This window comes from Microtus oregoni, unplaced genomic scaffold (genome assembly GCF_018167655.1).
Source record: "Microtus oregoni isolate MIOR12 unplaced genomic scaffold, Mior012 000010F_ref0000083, whole genome shotgun sequence".
Lineage (NCBI taxonomy): Eukaryota > Metazoa > Chordata > Mammalia > Rodentia > Cricetidae > Microtus > Microtus oregoni.
In genome coordinates, this window is record NW_024543069.1 from 29,060,783 (window position 1) to 29,080,593 (window position 19,811).

Genomic DNA, 19,811 nt, shown 5'->3' on the forward strand with positions numbered 1-19,811 from the left:
AAATTTATTAATCCACTACAACAACATAAACACCAAATGAAGTCTAATTTTGAACTTACATATCTAATTTGCTCTTTCAGAGCATTTTCTTCCAAAAACTGCTGCAGAGCTTGGAAGAATAGGAATAGAATTAGCTTTATTTATAATGAATGCAATTGCATGGGGGAAGCAAATTAATTTCATGCATTTATTCTTTTAATAGAGCTAGACTGTCAATCTTATGTTCCTATTGCAGCAGGATCAGAAAGCTTCTGCAGAATGGAAAGTAGAATCTTAACCAATGTGATTAATGTATAATTGCGCTAGTGTATTTTAATTATAACAAAGATTCTTTTTATTATGGTGGACCAGTCACATACTGACAATGACTCCGCAAGCACTGAAACAGAATGACTTCATATACAATAAAGGCAACAAAGTGATCACAACATTTGCCATTGTATATAGGTTCTTTTGTCCTTATTGCTTAAAATCTATTACCTGGTGCTATGCAGGGTAAGCAAAACTATTCATATTAAACACTTTGCATTGCATCCACATTTCTCACATTATAATTATTATTTTTTGTTTGCTTTAAATGATAGTTAGAATCAATATATTACTAGATCTTCTTCCATGAGAACTAACTCGAATGCCAAATTACATCACAGCTCTCAAATTTGGCCAAAGGACTTGGTCTTTCAGTCAATCTTCTCTGGAAGAAAAGTCCAACTGGAAATCGTGGGAAGCCATGGCCATGGGAAGCTGCCTTCAGCTCATGACACATTAATCAATGAGAAAAGATCACCCTTTTCCCACACTGTGATCAATCAAGCTTATATTTTAACTTTTTCAGAAATTCTCATGCAGAGCTGAACTCTGCTGATCCACAATGGTATTTTACTTAACCCTTATTCATTTCTTGCTTTAGTGATTCATTCCCCTATTGCCCTAGGAATGTTCATAGAAACATGTTCCAAGTGAGATATATGCCACACATTATTTGTCTCAGCTTGTACTTCTGGGGAAGTGAAGAACTAGGAACCCATTACATTCACAAAAGACTCATTGAGCTGTTTCGATTAGCAGACAGTTTAAAGTGTTCTGTGTCATTTCTTTTCTACTTTAAGAAACAACTCTTCAAGGATTTTCACAATCATCACCATTTGTTCCTTTTAAAATGTAGCTCAGGTAAGGAATGAAGTCCTCAATGACAGTTTCAGATTGGATTTAGATAATAGTGTTTCAAGTTCACAAAACAAATGTGTTGGTAAAAAGAGTGATATTATGGATATAGGCATGTGTGTACGCATCTTAAGAACTATTAATGCATAATTGTTCATGTGCATGTCTTTTGGGTTAACAAAGTCTCACTGACATAGGAAGACTATATGTTGTAAATATAGACTTGAAAAGTTAAAATACACAAAAAATTATGTATTATATCCCCAAGAGTAAAGTTGCTACATAGGACAGAATAAGCACCAATGAATTTTGTAACATAATATCACATTTTAAGAAAAGGTATACATTGAACATGGAAATAGATTATTGTATGTCATTGTACTATAAAGAGATGATAGTTTTAAGGACCTTTTATTATTTTTACAATTCTCAAGCAGATATTTTTCCCCAGTCATATAGGACTTAGGTGTAACATATTCAGGGTTCAGTCACAATTCCATAGAAGCTTAATACGTTGAGAAAGGGCAGTGCAGACATAAAATAATGAGCAAACTTTGTCTTTGATCCAAAAGAACAAAACAGATGGTGGAGACTCAATAAAGTGACAGATATGGGTACTAATTGTCTCTCTTATTAAGTCTTCAGAAGCCTTGAAATTTATTTACTATTAGTTTAAGGATACGTAATTCAAATTCAGGTGAGCATGAGTTTGTTACAATGGGATAAATTGCCAAAGAGGAGTATACTTCCATAAAACCGGTCATCTTTAGAAAGGTAATTGACACAGGATGAAAGTCACAGATAGGACATGGAAAGTAGCATGACACATACGAAAAGCAAACATACACATAGTAGAAAGACACAAGGTGGTCAGGAAGAAATGCATGACCCTGTCACGGAAACATGAAGCCAGTATTTTGAAGAAATTATATGAATTATGAACAGAATGGAAGTAAAGAATGAAAATAAAACACAGCTATATATATAAATAACAATATTTGAATTAGGACAATATTTTTTCATAAAGTAAACCTTTAAAAATCTATTCCCTCCAAAATAAAATTATTAGGCTTAATGAGTAAGACGGGCATAAAAATATACCATTACACTATTCTGGTAGTACATGGCAAAAGGCCAATGCAATGATGTCATGGACGAAGTTTAAAATTCATGCAAGAGATATCCTTATGCGTTTTAAATCTCAGCTGTGTTTGTTACAGAAAAAGTGACTTTATGACAGTAAGCATCTTTTCCTAGTTTTGTGTATATAAATAGAAGTATACAAATAAAATTACTAATGCAGAGGCTTTTATCAATACCCACCAGCTAAAAAACACAGGAATCACAATAAAAAAGTAGTTTATTACATTGTTGTACTATGAGGGAAACTATTCCAAATGAAAACAGGCGATAAGTCTATGAAGAAGATTTAGAATAAACTGATTTCATAATTTTTGTGTTAGAAATTACTGATAAAGCTAGGGTGCAAAGATAGCTCAGTATGAGAAGTGTTTTGTGCTAAATGCTAGTTGCTGTGGCATGAATAGATAATGTCAATACTCCTATGAGAGTAAATAAGAGAAACAGGAATGAAGATATTAGCTGGGCCTGTGAAGCTGTGTTGAAAGCCAATAAGCAGTATTGTTCCACGGTTCCCACCTGGTTTCTTCCAAACACTGATTGTAGCCTGGAATAATAGAATGAAATAAACACTTTTCTCAAGTCTCTTGCCAACCCTAAGGTGGCTCCCTTAACTAAGAATCGTGCTTCCGTGCTCCCCTATCCAACCTTCCTTTATCCCAATCCTCCTTTTTCCCCAAGTTCCCCCCTTCCTCCCCTTCTCCCGTGTCTCTCCCCATCTCCCCTTACCCCCATCCCACCCCACCCCCAAGATCTCAATTTTCTCCCCGGCAACTTTGTCTACTTCCCATAGCCAAGAGGATAACTATATGTTTTTCCTTTGGTTCACCTTCTTACTTAGCTTTTTTAGGATCACCAATTGTAGGCTCCGTGTCCCTTATTTATGACTAGAAACCAATTATGAGTGAGTACATCCCATATTCATCTTTTTGGGTCTGGGTTACCTCTAGAGTGGCTCCCAGGTGCCCAAGCCGAGGTCCCCAGTTAATTCCTTGGGCAGCTGGGGATAGGGAACCTGAAATGACCCTATCCTATAGCAATACTGACGAATATCTTGCATATCATCATAGAACCTTCATCTGGTGATGGATGGAGATAGAGACAGAGATCCACACTGGAGCACTGGACTGAGCTCCCAAGGTCCTAATGAGGAGAAGAAGGAGGGAGAACATGAGCAAGGAAGTCAGGACCACGAGGGGTGCACCCACCCACTGAGACAGTGGAGCTGATCTATTGGGAGCTCACCAAGGCCAGCTGGACTGTGACTGAAAAAGCATGGGATAAAATTGGACTCTCTGAACATGGCGAACAATGAGAGCTGATGAGACACCAAGGACAATGGCAAGGGGTTTTGATCCTACGTAATGTGCTGGCTTTGTGGGAGCCTAGCCAGTTTGGATATTCACCTTCCTAGATATGGCCGGAGGAGGGAGGACCTAGGACTTACCACAGGGCAGGGAACCCTGACTGCTCTTTGGACTGGAGAGGGAGGGGGAAATGAGTGGGTGGAGGGAGAAAGGGTGGGAGGAGGGTGAGAAGAGTGTGAGGAGGGGGAGGGAAATGGGAGGCTGGGAGGAGGTGGAAACTTGTTTTTTTTTTTCTCATTTTCTCAATAAAAAAATATTAAAAAAAATAAATAAACACTTTTCTCACCCAAGTTTATTTGAGCAGTAATTCATCATGGTAACAGAAAGCAAACTAGAATTGTATACACACACACACACACACACACACACACACTCACACACACACACACACACACACACACACAGTGGAGGGGTGGGGCATAAAATATGTATTCTACTATAAGCCACAAGATATTGGTGTCTTCCTGATCAAGAAGTATATGAGAAGGAATAGTGAAATTCCACATTTCAAACACATCAGTGGCACTTGTTAGTTACAGGAAAGCCACTCAACTCTTATGCTCTTGGGTAATAATTGTAATGTACGATGTACATAGTAACTTCCTTGATATACAGTATGTCAAGAGATATAGAGTCCCCTTCCATGAGTGGTTTTGAGTACAATGACATTATCCTTAACAGAATATTCTCCATGATCACTATTTGCTCTTTCCCTTGAAGATTTGGACTGTTCTGTTGAAGGAAGAAAGACATATTCTGAGGCTGGTTCTCAGTCAATAAGCAGCTAGGAACTATACCTCTCAGTAAAAGAACTTACAAGTACTTAGTATTTTTTTTTCAAGTACCCATAAGTGAGATTGACGTACAACCTCTGTGGGAATCTGAGGTTACAATGTCTCTGACCATCATAGCTGCCTGTCAGGGACAACCTAGTGAGAGTTCCTCTGAATCTGTTTTCCTGATCTACAGCACTATTGTAGAAATGAAGAGGATTCTTTGAAACTTTAGTTTTGAAATTTTTAGCTATTGGCAGTAAAAGGTCAACACAGCAGTTCCAGGTTGCTCAGATCTGGCAGATTCCCAAAATAGGCTTGTTTTCAGAACTAGCCCTTGGAGAGATGGATTTATGAGTTTGTTTCTGCATGACTGAGATATTGAACAGGTCAGTATGACTTTCGTCATATAGGTCAAATTCCCAATGTGTTTGATGTTGAACATGAACTTTGCATATTGTTTTTGGGGTCTATATCTGACTACTTCAAAAATGTTCTGTAGATGCTGCCTTGACTTAAGAAGAAACTTAGGACTCAGAAAATATTAACAATATATTTGAAATGAGTGTATGAGTGTAGGTGTGCATGTGTGTTTGTATGGAGTAAGGGAAACACTCATCCATTGATGGTGGGAATGCAAACTGTGTAACCACTTTGGAAATCAGTGTGGCAGTTTCACAGAAAATTGGCAGTCAAACTATCTCAGGATCCAGCAATACCACTCTTGGGAATATATCCAAGAGATGCCCAATTATACTACAAAAGTATTTGTTCAACTATGTTCATAGCAGCCTTATTTGTCATAGCCAGATCCTGGAAATAACCTAGATGCCCCTCAATGGAAGAATGGATGAAGAAAGTGTGGAATATGTACACATTAGAGTACTACTCAGTGGTAAAAAACAATGACATCTTGAATTTTGCATGCAAACGGAGAGAAATAGAAAAAATATCCCAAGTGAGATAAATCAGACCCAAATATATCAATATGGTATGTTCTCACTTATTATTTGATTCTAGCCATAAGCAAAGGACATTGAGCCTATAGTTCGCCATCCTAGAGAAGCTAAGTAATAAGGTGAACCCAAACAAAAACATTTATAGATCCTCCAGGAAACTGAAAGCAGTCAAGATCTTCAGGCAAAGCTGGGAGCATGGGGGTGGAAGTAGGGGTGGTGGAAGGGGAGAGGGATAGAGCAAAGGGAGAAGGGGAGGGTTCGGGAGAGTTTGGGGAAGTGAAATGGTTGAGATGGAGGAAGGACGGATATGGCAGCAAGGAAGAAGATATCTTAATTAAGGGAAGCATTGTGGAGTTGGCAAGAAGCTTGACTCTAGAGGGTTCCCAGGTGTCCACGAAGATGTCCCCAGCTAGGACCCTGGGCAGTGGAGGAGAGGGTGCCCGAACAGGTCTTGTCCTGGAGTCAGACTGATGACTGTCTTTAATATTGCCATTGAATCTTTGTCAGGCGACAGATGGAGATAGAGACAGAGACCCACATGGGACCACTGGATAGAGCCCCCAAGGTCCAGTTGAAGAGTAGAAGGAGGGAGAATATGAGCAAGGAAGTTAGGACTGCGAGTGGTTGATCCACCCCCTGAGACAGTGTGCCTGAGCTAATGGAAGCTAACCAAATCCAGCTGGACTGGGACTGAATGAGCATAGGATCAAACTGGACCCTTTGAATGTGGCTGACAATTGAGGCAGACTGAGAAGCCAATGATAATGGCACTGGGATTTGTCTCTACTGCATGTACTGGCATTTTGGGATCCTAGTCTATTTGGATACCTACCATCCTAAGCCTGGATGGAGGGGAGAGGGCCTTGAACTTCCCACAGAGCAGGGTACATGCCCTCTCTTAGGACTAGAGGGGGAGAGATGAGAGTGAGTTAGGGAGCAGGATGGAAGTGGGAGCAGGGGAGGAAGTGGAAATTTGGAATGGTGTTATTTATAAAGTAATAAAACAATTATTAGTAAAAAAAAAAAAGAATTCAGAACTTGCTTTTCCTTGCCATTTTTGTGGGTCTGGTCGTCTCTAAAATGGTTCTTGTTTCTGTTACTACAGGCTACATCATTACTAAAGATGGAAAACAATTCATTTCACCACCTTCAAAATCATAATTATATCTTTGCTGAGACAAGATTACCAGAAAAAAATTGTAACAGCAAGATTCTCTTTACATGGATTATTTATGAACCTTCTTTGGGATTATTTGGCCATGAGTAGAAGCTTGTATTTCTGCAAAAGTATAGTTACCATAGTGACTAAGATACTCAGCTGTGGGCTATGAAATAGGAAAATACAGGCTAAGTAATTTGTAGCAAAATAAATATATGCCTCTCTTTACAGATCCTGTGACTGGAGTTTGGTATTACCAATATGTTATATTGAATTTTTTTCTTCCAAATATGATTTTAAGTTTGTAAAAATTATTTATAAAAAATATTTATTAATAAGACACATAAATTAAAAAATATTAAGATTTTTTCCAGATTTGAGATTTTTTTCTCTAATATATTCAAGAGGAAAATAAATATTAAATAGTTTATCTTACTTGATATTTAGTCTCAAGCTGCCATAGCATTTATGTTGAGTTTTATAAATAAAGAGCTAGATGTTATGCAGTCTTATGAACCTGAAGTTGGTACAGTCCCTTGGGTGTGGCGATTTCTCAGAAAATTAGGAAATAACCTTTCTCAAGACCCAATAATAGCACTTTTGAGTATATATTCAAAAGACTTTCAATTGTGCCAAAAGGACATTTGCTCAACTATGTTCATAGCAGCATTGTTTGTCATAACCAGAACCTGGAACCAACCTGAATGCCCTTGACCAAAGAATGGAAAAGGAAAATGTGGTACATTTACACAATGGAGTACTGCAAAGCAGAAAATTATAATGACATCTTGAATTTTTCAGGAAAATGGATGGGGCTTGAAAACGATATTTTGAGTGAGTCACCAAGACCCAGAAAGACAATTATCACATGTACTCACTTATAAGTGGTTTTTAAACAGAAAGCAAAGAAAACCAGCCCACAAATTACAAACCCAGTGAACTTAGACAACAGTGTGGACATTAAGAGAGACTTACATTGATCTAACCTACATGGGAAGTAGAAAAAGACAAGGTCTCCTGAGTAAATTGGGAGCACGGAGACCTTGTGGGGAGGTTTGAAGGGGTGAGGGGAGAGGCAGGGAGGGGAGCAAAGAAAAATGTAGAGCTCAATAAAAAGCAATAAAAAGAAAAAGAAAAACTTATATAGATACACCTAAAAAGGGTAAATATATAAGATTGGCTGACAAAATTGGGAGCATGGAGGTGGGGAAAAGGGAGGGTGGAATGGGAATGAAGGGAGAAGGAGAAGGGGGAGGCGAACTTGCATGAATCAGATAGACGAGATGGAAAAAGGATAGAGATGGAGCAAGGAATGAGATAATTTAATTGAGAAAGCCATTATGGGGCTAGCATGAAATTGGACACTAGTGAAATTCCCAGGAATCCACAAGAATGAATTCAGCTAAGACCATAAGCAGTAATGGAGAAGGTGCCGGAACTGGCCTTGCCCTATAGGCAGATTGATGAATATCTTAAATGTGAGTATAGAACCTTCATCCGGTAACTTATTAGAACAGAGGCAGAGACCCACACTGGGTTGAGCTTCCATAGTCCAGTTAAAGGATGGTAGGAGTGAGAATATGAGCAAAGAGGTCAGAACCATAATGGGGACAACCACTGAAAGAGTTTACCTAAGCTAATGGGAGCTTACCAACTCCTTCAGGACAGGAAAGGAACCAGAATAGAACCAAACTAGACCCTCTGATTATAGGTGACAGTTATATGTCTGAGGCAGACCGCAGGGCCACTGGCAGCAGTAGCACCATGATTTACCCCTACTGCTTGTACTGGGTTTTGGTAAAACATCTTCTTTGGATGGATACCTTGCTCAGCCTTGATATAGTAAGAAGGGCTTTGGACCTTCCCCAAATCAGTGTGCCTTACCCTCTCTGAGGGGTGGATGGGAGTCAGATGGATTGAATGCAAGGAAGGGATGGAGTAGAAACTGGGATTGGTGTAATATATATATAAAAAAAAACAAAGACAGTTTTTTTCTTTTTAAAAAAACAATAAAATAAAACCAATAGTTATTTTACATTCATATCCTGAATAATACATTTTTTACTAGTTCTTAGTGATATTCAAATACAGAGTGTAAAAGACATGGACACTGCCAAGTGTGTTGAAATTGATTTGATTTTCATAGCCCAAATGATTTGTAGAGGGAGATGACCACCAAAACTTGTCCTCTGAAATTCACCCTTTATGCTGTATTAATGAAAATAATTAAAACTTGGTAGAAATGTCCTTCAGTATTCTACAAAAGTTGCTTTTTGAAGGAGCTTCTTTTGTTACCCAATATACTCTGTTATTGGGACATTCAAAATTCTATGTTTTTATTATTTGGACAAATTTAACTTTTTTTCTAAAAAGGTTAAACAAACCTTTTTATTTCTGCTTAAAGAAGGTATGTATTTTGACCTAGATTTTTTCATCTTTGGTGATTCATTTCAGATATAAAGATCTTAAACTGTAAATATTAATCTCTTAGCAAAATTGGAATACCTAGAATGATAAGACATGTTACAAGGTCATTTGGAATCAACTTTAATTCAATTTTACACCAAAACTAGTTCCAATTAGTATACAGTATATCTTGAAAATAACTAATATAATTGCTTTAAAATTGTGTAAATATTTCATGAATTATCATGAGGTTAACTGATTTAAAAATTCTAATTGTTTTCTAGGTATTTATAATCCTTAGCTTTTCTTTTCCTTTTTTAAATACTTCATTATTTTTGAGATTGCAATGTAATTACAAGATTCTCCTGGTCTTTTGTTACCCAAAAATATTCTCCCATAATGCGTTCCTAGCCATAAATTCATGGCCTCTTTTTATTCCTAAATTTAAACTACTCAGTTTGTATGATGTTACTTGTATGTATGTATTCAGCACTGAGCAGCTGGTATTGGATAATTAATTAGCAAGCTCTTCACAGTTGGAGACTATTTTCTCTCTCTCAGCATTCCTAACTCTAAACTATAGTTCTTTGTATACTCTTGAGGCCTACTGGGATTTTCTTTGTCCATTTTGCCATGTCTATTGGTGCCGCCCTTCTGTGGATCATGTTAACGCGGTCATATGGGTAAGACGTTGTGGGCATAACTTCTAATATTCTAGAACACACCATCTCATAGGAAAGGCCCTAATATTCTGCCTCTTACATTCTTTCTGCTCTTCTCTCTGCAATATGCTCTAAGTTTTGGTTGTGTGTGTCTTGGAAGGGTTGTACATGTAGCTACTGATGCTAAGCTCAAATTCTCAACATTTGATTGTTTGTCATTTACACAGCACTTCTATGATTTTAATAGTCGAATATGGACCTCATTAGTGACCAACAGCTCTCTAGTTGTACTGAGGTTTACTTGATGAGAAGTGAACCAAACCAGGCACAAGAAACCTACCTAATTACTCAGTTGTAATATGTTATGGATATTGGAAAAGAACCGTCAATCTCTATTTTTATAAAATGGCTATGGATTCCTGCTGGGGTCTCTGTTAAGGAGAGTTGACTTGATGAGGGTGATGACACTTCTAATATTTCTCTTGAAAAGTATTGAGCACTATTTTAAGGAAAAATTAAGATTGAAGTATAATAAAAGAAGTATAAATCAATAGATCCCAAATTCAAATGTTAATCTCTATGTAATATCTTTTTTTTTTTTTTGGTTCCCTGACAGAGAATTGAACCCGGGCTCAGCCGTTAAAGGCTAGGCTCACAACCAAAAATATGTAATATCTTTAAAACATGCATGAATTATACATTTTCAATTCTTATCTATTTACTCTTTTAGGTCAACCAATAGATACTCTGTTTTTATCTATTTTTCATGTATCTTCTACAATTGTAAAATAGTGGATTAATGACTAATGTAAGGTAGCTGGCTTGAAAAAGTATGTACTTTGGTTGAAGAGTTATGAGAACTTCATACATTTAATACTTGAACTAGCTATAGCAGGATATAACATGAAGCAGATAACCCTCACAGGACTATCTACTAGAAACAGTGAACTTGTGATTCTGTAGGATGGCTTTTCCAAACATAAGATGAAAAAGTTGTAAACCTAATGATTTCACCTATTTTGTCTCTACAGCTGCCTGATGTCTTAGTGCACCTGCACTCACGTGCATCCACACACATGCACATATTCTTTAAAATCTGTACCAAATGTTACTAAACCCTATTTTGTTGTGTAGTTATTGATCATTCATGATGATAAGTGAAGTTTAATTTCAACATTTCCCATGCAATAAATATATGAACTACATTCATATAGTTTGACAATCGTGTCTATGAAGATTTGTATTTGTCTCATCACAATGAAAACGTTTCAGACTTCATTTTAGTTTCAACATTTTAGACCTATGAAAGGGAACATTCTGCCATGCTTTATAACATCAGATAACCTTTCTGACAATATATAGTTAACATCTAACTGATTTTAAAATTCAATTTGATTAAATTTTGTATAATGAAACAAAAAGAAAATATAAAATTTAACTTTAAGTTTAAATTTGAAAATTTAAATCACTATTGAGCATTTGCTATAAATCATTGTTGCTTTGAATATCAGTAATACAGCATTCATAGAAATTCTTTGCTAATGGGAAGAAATACTAATATGGGCTTATATTGTCCAATGGTGCAGGGACATATTTTTATTTTGGTTTATTTGTGAATGGCCAAGAATTTTTCAAAGATAATTTTCATGTTCTTTAAGGTGCTTAATTGTGATGACTATTCTAGAGATTTAATCAAAAATAAAAATACAAGTTAAAAATGGTGAAAGTAACTTTGATTTTGATTGGCTTGAAATGTATTCACATCCTACTTGTTAGGAAGGTATCTGTTTTGATGGAGGAAAGGTACAATGGGCTTTGGGTCCTAGGCATGTCTTTTTATAATTGTTAAAGTTTAAGCTTTTGAATTTATATCTTACTGTGATTTGAAATTTTTTTTGTAGTAGAATTATAGTAATGATTTTAGTTTCCTCTTTAACCGCCCCTCCAGACAATATGAAGGCAGGAGCATTATCTTCCCAATTAGAGACTGTCGAAAGTGCAGGAAGTGGTCCCCAGGGCTGTGTTGCTGTACAGCCTCAGGCAAATATGAGTTGCTTGGGCTTTTCCTGTCAATGTTGGTTAGCAGCTATGTACTTTAAATTAATCCCCAGTCAAAAGACAAGGAAAAAATTATAGAAGCATCTCACTAAGTGTAAGACAAGGATGTGGTCAAGGCTCTTTCTTTCTTTCTTTCTTTCTCTTTCTTAAGTGTTGCTCATTAGTCTTTTCCTGGAAACAGAAGTTCTATAGTTGCCCCTGCTGCTGGTTGCTCTGAGTGAAAGTGATAACTGTTTTAATCAACTACTGGATTTTTGTATCTTGAAGAATTTTCATCTACATTTCCATTTCTTTTATCTTTTTCAGAATTTGTTTACTTTTTATCCTAGTTGCAGAATCTTCTGTCTTCTCTTCTCCCAGTCATTCCTCCACAACCTTTCTGTTCCCACTCTCATCCCCCATCCACTTTTCCTTCATTCCTGTTAGGAAGGACAGGTCATCCATAAGTATCAACTGACAAGACAGCTCAGTATGATGAATAGAATCTCAAAAGGAAAGAAAAGAGGCAGAGACAGCTGATGCTCTCATTGTAGAGTCCAAAATGGTGACCAAGTTACACAACTGTAATGCATATGAAGGGGGACAAGGTCATTCCTGCACAGACTCCCTGGTTCAGTCTCTGTGAGTCCCTATGAGCAAAGATTAATTGATTCTGTAAGTTTTCTTGTGATGTCTTTGACTCCTCTGGCTCCCTTGGCTCCTAAAATCCCTTTTCCCTCTCTACTGCAGGATTCCACAAACTATGCTTAATATTTGGCTGTGGATCTTCATCTGTTTCCATCAGTTGCTGGATGAAGCCTCACTGATGATAACTTGCCTATTTATCAATCTCTGTGTACAATAGAATATAGTTAGGCATCATTACATTGTCATTTTTTTCTCCAGTCATGTTTAGATCTATATAAGCTTCTGTGTCATCCAACCTGTTGGTCTTGGTGCTACTGGCAGTGTCAAGTGTAGGCTTATTCTCTTGGTATAGGTTTTAGTTTAGATCAGTTGTTGCTTGGCCACTCTTTCAATTTCTAGGCCACTCTTACCCAGCACATCCCATAGACAGGAACCACTATAGATCAAAAGTTATGTGGCAGAGTTAGTGTCCCATCCCCTCATCTGGAAGTTTTGACTGGTCACATAGATGGCCAATTATTTCTAGGCGTCTTAGCTGAGGTCAACCTTGTAGTTTCCTGGGATATTCCCTTGTACCAGATTTTTGTTGAACTACAAAATACCCCGTTTCCAGTACTTTCTTTCAGTACTCTGTAGCCCCACCCTGCCAACCTGATTTTTCCTGTTTTCATCCCTACCCGCCTACAGTCCACTCACAAAATCTCTTCTATGTCAGCTTCCCGAGGAGTTCCATTAGTCTACCCATAAAGTCTCCTTGTTACCTAGTTTTTTGGAGGGTCTGGAGATTGTAGCATGGATATCCTTTATTTTACTGCTAATATCCACTTCTGAGTGAGTATGTACTGTTTTTCTTGATCTGGGTCGCCTCACTCAGGATGGTTTTTTTCTAGTGGCATTCACTTACCTTCAAAGTTCCTGGTGTCCTTGTTTTTAACAACTATTACCTGAATGTGTAATTGTACCACATATTCTTTATCCATTCCTGAGTTGAGGGGCATCTAGGTTGTTTCCAGGTTCTGGCTATTCCAAGTAAAACTGGAAAAGGTTGAGGAAGTGTTCTTGTGGTATGATTGATGAGCAACCTTTGGTTATATGCAAAAGAGTGGTATAGCTGGGTCTTGTGGTAGACTCATTCCCAGTTTTCTGAAAAACTGTCACACCGATTTCCAAAGTGGCTATACAAGTTTGTACACTCACCAGCACTAGAGGAATCTTCCCATTGTTTAACATCCTCTCTAGCATGAACTATCACTTGTGTTTTTGATTTTAGCCCTTCTAATTGGTATAAAATAGAATCTCAGATTAGTTTTAATTTACATTTTCCAGATGGCTAAGAACTTTGAACATCTCCTTTAGTATTTCTCAGCCATTTGAGATTCTTTTGTTGCTAGTTCTTTATTTAGATCTGTACCTTATTTTTATTTGTATTATTTGGTTTGCTAATGGCTAGTTTCTTCAGTTTTTTTTTTATACATTTTGAAAATCAACCCTCTATCAGATGTGAGGTTGTGAGGATGTATTCCCATTGAATAGGCTGTCAATTTTTCCCTTTGATAGTGTCCTTTACCTTCCTGAAACATTTCAATTTCATTAGATCACATTTACTAAGTGCTGATCTTAGTGTCTGTGCTATTGGTATCCTGTTCTGTAAGCTCTTTCCTATGTCTATGTACACAGGGCAATTTCACACTTTTACTTCTATTAGCTTCTTTGTATCTGGCTTTCTGTTGAGGTCTTTGATCCACTTGTATTTGAATTTTGTGCATGGTAATAATCATGGTTCTATTTGTACTCTCCTACATGGTGATTTCAGTTATTATGGCACCATTTATTGAAGTTGCTTTCATTTTTCTGTTGTATTATTTTGGCTTCTTTTTTGAAAATCAGGTGTCCACAGCAATGTGAATTTACAGTTGGGTCTTTGATTAGATTCCATTGATCCACCTGTTTTTTGTTTGTTTGTTTGTTTGTTTGTTTAAGACACTGTTTCTCTGTGTAGCTTTGGAGCCTCTCTTGGAACTCACTCTGTAGACCAGGCTGGAGTCATTGAGGAAGCAGAATTGAATTACATATATTCTATACATATATGGAATTACTAAAAAATCATTAAAATAGACAAAATACATTATAATTAAAAAACACTTGACTGATTGAGCATAAACCTTTAAACACAAAGGTGAATTGATAATTTAATTGTTTACATAGATCAATTATAGCTGTGATTTTTATCAAGTGTTGCAAATGAAATCTGTTAAGTCTCTTAATTTTTTTTTTTTTTTTTTGTGAAAAAATTTCTGTAGGATCTGTGTTCTAGCAAGAAATCTGGTGTCTGTGTATGGAGTATGTTGTTTCCAGTTATTTTAAATGATTCTGAAACCAAATGTAAAATCTAATTTTTCAGTAGCATGGCCTTAGATGATATTTTGTTGGCCTTTAGCAATAAGATATCAGCCTAATGAGGCAGTAGAAAATGTTGGGCATGTGCGGAGCAATCTGTTTCTAAAACACTGTTAGCTCTGTCTGTTTCAATAAATTGTCTTGTGTGAAGTCAAATATTTTACATTCAGTTTGGGTTCCAGATAGGTAGAGAATGCACTCTCCACAGTGACCTTATATTGTATGAAGGGAAGTCATTTGTGTCGCAAGTGACAGAATCAAGGTGTTATTGATGGCTGAGTAAAGACCTTGATAACCCATAATCTTTCCCTTTCTGCTTTCTGTTCACTCTTCTCTTCTTGTTCTCCAGTGGACTGACTCAGAAAACCACAGTTCAATCACTGGCTGTAAATATAAGCTGACTGGTTGTTGACACCTTCTATGTATTGTGTGTCTACTTGTGGTATATAATAAATTAGTTTGTTGTTTAGATAAATGGTAACCATTAGGGTTACATTTTTTTGATATAGAAAAAATAATGTTATACCAAACATATACCTGCTTAATCTCTAATAAAAGGTAGATAAGTAGGAATATAGTGGAACTTATGTTTCTTCTGTAGGTATAAGTAATGATGAAGATAAAAGTATATTTTCAGTTAGCTTATGTGTCCATTTTTTTCAGATTCAATTTTCAACTTTAATATTCTAATATTTATTTCTTCATTCTTATTTTTGAAAGTTAGAAAACAAACCATGAATTTATGGAGACTCTAAATGAACTGTCTCTATGGCTGCAAAACAGCCATGTTAACTCTTGCAAAAGAATATTTTGGCATACATCAAATTTATTATAAAGTTTTTAGATGGTTTCCCTCTGCATATAATAAATTTTAAAATGTAATTTAGAAATCACGCATGGAAAAGTGAATTTACTAGCAATCCCTTGAGGTAAAATTATGTCTTGGAAAAATCATTTCAAATAAAACAGACTTCATTAATTGAAGAAAATAAATCTATCTACTAAAGAAACACCCCAAGTCTAATGATTGCAAATAATGAATTGTCAGTGGCCTCACATGATACATTTATAGGCACGGTTAATTTCTTGAGTGTTCTGAACACTAATAAATGGTTGACTAGAGAAAAGGATATTTAAGTCACCAAGTTTCCAAACTGTCATGGGGAAATAGCATGGTTAATATTTTTTCTCATTTTTCTAATAAAGCTCTCTTGAGTTGGCAAAGATGGAGTTGTAGGACTTCTGGACATCATTTGTTGCATACTAATAAAATCTCACCACTCTTTTTTCTTGATTATGGATTCTCTAAAGTTATTCCAAACCATAATATTAGTAGATTAATTGAGGAAGGGATGAGGATGGAGACTGGAAAAGAAAATAAGAGGAGAATCAGCTAAAATTAAGATGTCTTTCAGGGACAATATGAAAAACTAACACAGTAAAATTTCCTAAAATATCTACATATATGATGGCAATCTAAATGAAAGTACCAAATAATGATAAGACACAAGTCCCAACAGGCCATGTCTTGTCATCAAATGAAGATTTCAGTGTCAGGATTGAACTACTTGTAATTGAGTTGTTGACCAAAGCAGTCCGATGAAAATCCACAAACAATCCACGCTCTTGCCAAGACACTAAGTTGCTCACCACAAATGAAAAGCAAGACCCCATGGCTGAAGACAGCACCTACATAGCTCATTGAACATGGAGATGCCATGCTGCTGCCTACATAGAGCCTGAACACCTACATTTTAGCATCTTTGGACTTGAAGGTGCTCTATGTGCTACCAAAAGAGAAACAACAGACCATCTACAAACTCTTTGATACACAGTGATGCACTGCCTGCAAAATATTATGGGGCAATGGTTGTACAAAACTTATATAAATAGCCAAAAAAAAATAAATTGTTTTACTTAATTCCTATTCCATGTGATGGAACCTATAGCAGACACGGCGTGGGATAACTAGAACTAGAGACTAGATATCATGGTGCCCTAGGGTAAAACCAAATGTCTTGCTTATTTGATACACATAGGAGGCATGCTTCTAACTGTATAGAAACAGAGGAAAAGAGGATGGGAGTAGGACAGAGAGAAGGGAGAGGAAAATGTAGTCAGGATGTAAAACAAATAAATTAATGAATTAAAAAATTAAAAAAAAATAAGAAAAAAATACAAATAAACCAGTGATAAAATGACTCCTAAAGGCATCCCATACTACTCACAGATCAGTGCCTTACTCAGCCATCATGTGAACAATATGGAAACAAACACAGAAAATCACAAATAGACATTATGCAAAGAGTGTGAGAGTAACATACGTAAATGGGATGTCTCCACAAAATTTCTCCCTCAGAGATCAGGGAACTTCAAAAGAGGAAACTGAAAGATTATAAGAGCCAGAGGGAATCAAGGTCAGCAACAATACAAGAGCTTCTAAATCATCATGATCAAAGTATATGAACTCATAGAAACTGAAATTCTTTGTAGAGGATCTGCATAAGTTTACTGATATCATTTTCTTTGCATAGATGTTATGACTTCCAGTTTAGTGTTTTTTTATGAGTGTACAAATTATTTGGTCGCTTATTCTTGTCTCTCCTCTTATGATTTTTGCCTTCCATTTTCTTTTTTATTCTCCTCTCTTTTGGTTTGTACAACTGCCATGTGATCCTACTTGTTTTATCTATTGCATTTTATTTTGCTATATGTAGCACAATGAACAAAAACCCAGAATCAGATATAGGGGCTCAAGCTAAAGATTAGAAAAGCAAACCAGTCAAGCCACGAGAAGGTTCTTAACTCTAGCAATGTTCAGAAAAACAAAGGGGTGATCCTGTCCAAAGCATGGCTGCGTACTGCAAAGCCACACACCAAACCTCAGACTTCCACGAGCTTTTGTCTCCTTCTGCCTTATGCCACTCTCTGCCAAGCCATATCAATCCTGTCTCTACCTCCCTAGTGCTGAGAATAAAGGCTTCGGACTCCTAAGTGCTGAGCGAACCTTTGTGTGAGTTCTTTTTCTCTTTTTACACAGACCAAATCTTGTGTACCCAGGGTGGCCTTGAGACCTGGGCTAAAAGGTGTGTGCCACCAATCCTTGGCTTTTAGTGGTTTAGCTTTGTACTCTGATCTTAAGGCAAGCTTTAATTACTAAAATATAAATAAAATATCACAATATTTCCCCTTTAGTCTAAAATAAAAAGAAGGCTATAGCTAATATAAGAAAAACTTTATACAATGAGTACAATGACTATGTACAATATATACAGGCACTAAGTACATCAACAATGTCTAATACATTTGCATTAGACAAATTCAGAGACAATACTCCATTCTCGATCCTATATTTGTGAGTCCAAAGTCTTGTATCTAATTTGCTTTCTATTATAACTTGCATTACTTTCCAAAACTATCTTTTTCTGTATCTCAATCTTATACACTTGACACTTCTTCAGTGAATTTTCTTTCTGAGTCTCATAAACAAGGAAAACTACAACTATAAATATCAAGTTTTCAACTCCCTCCGAAACCCAAGAAGGAAATAATAATATTAACCGAGTAAGCAGGAAGCACAAGTAAGTGACTTCCAAAAAATGTGAGAAATGACAGAAAGAACAGGCTGCTGGGACAATCATTCAAAGTTCCTCACAACATTGGGCCATCTTCAGCCTAAAGGCTAGAATATTCGGTGGGCTTTTCTGTTAATCAGGAATTTTGAAGGACTGTCATGTCATTTCTTGGCAAAGTCTGGAAGTCACACTTTTGTCTTCTGCTTGTGAAATTTGGATATTATACTGTCAGAAGATGAGGCAAAAACATTTTTTTTTTTTGGCCAGTGACTTATTTTTGCCTCAGAGAAAGTAAATTCTATATGAAGTTACTTTGATATCCATTATCTTCTCAGAAATAGATTGGTGCTGCCAGGAGAAGACATGTGTCATTGTGATAAAACATTATTAAAACATTTTAAGTGCCATAATCTGTAGATCTCTGAAGTGATTAAAAATGACCTGTATATCTAAAATATATCTCAATTTGACCATGAAAGCATACCCAATATGACTATAAGTTTAATTGTAATCAGAGAATAATTGCTAACTTGCATTTTTTTATTTTCCTAAATATTTGGTAATAGTAACTTTCAAGAACTAGAAACTTACATTGCATTGTTACATGAGCTGTATAGGTACGATGCCATGAAGTGTATGTACAGTGTGTTCTAACAAAAACGATCTCCATTTTCTAGGCTTCTTTTAAATAACAAATAGAGGAGAATCTTCTAGTAATCTTTGACAACCATTTAGAGTCTTCTACTGAGGACTCTAATTTGAATCTTCTAGGGTGTATTTTTTGTAAATCTATTTTATAGTTTAAATAATTAATATACTCTCTTCTTTGAATTTTTATCGGAACAATTTGTAATCCCCAAGAAGGCATTTTTTTTTACTTCTTTAATCATTCTTTATATATTATCTACACTCGAATCAAATAGTAAAATGTCATCCTTATAATTGTAAGGTATAGATTGAGGAAATTAATTATGTATCATTTTCAATAGGTGCCCCACAAAATATTGGCACTTAGTGAAGTTATTTAACATTTCCTGTGGGAGAATCTTCTGTTGATATCTCTTAGCAGGCTGAGAATTATTATAGTAGATACTGTGAAGGCAAATTTACCTCTGTCATTTTCTTGTAAAAGCATAGTGAAAAAAAAACAATCTTTTAAGTCAATAACTATTAAGAGGCTATCAGTTAGGCAATAGAGAAGGCAAAGGAATGCCAGATTATAGAGAGGCTATTGGCAGAATTACCTTCTTAACAGTTCTTAGCTATGTTACCATCCTCCATTTTCCAGGCTTCTTTTAAATAACAAATAGAGGAGAATCTCCAGGGCTAGTTTATTCTTAAATATGCTGAGCATTTCGTTGCGCTTCTATCAGCTATTCTAAAGCCTGCAGTTTCTCTGTGGTTAAAAGATATTGAGCAACCAATGAATGTTCACCTTTCAACCATTTAAAAGATAAGTCTTTTGATGCTTTTGGCAGAACAACAGCTGTTGTGCCATTATCTTGTACAATCAAAATTGTCGGT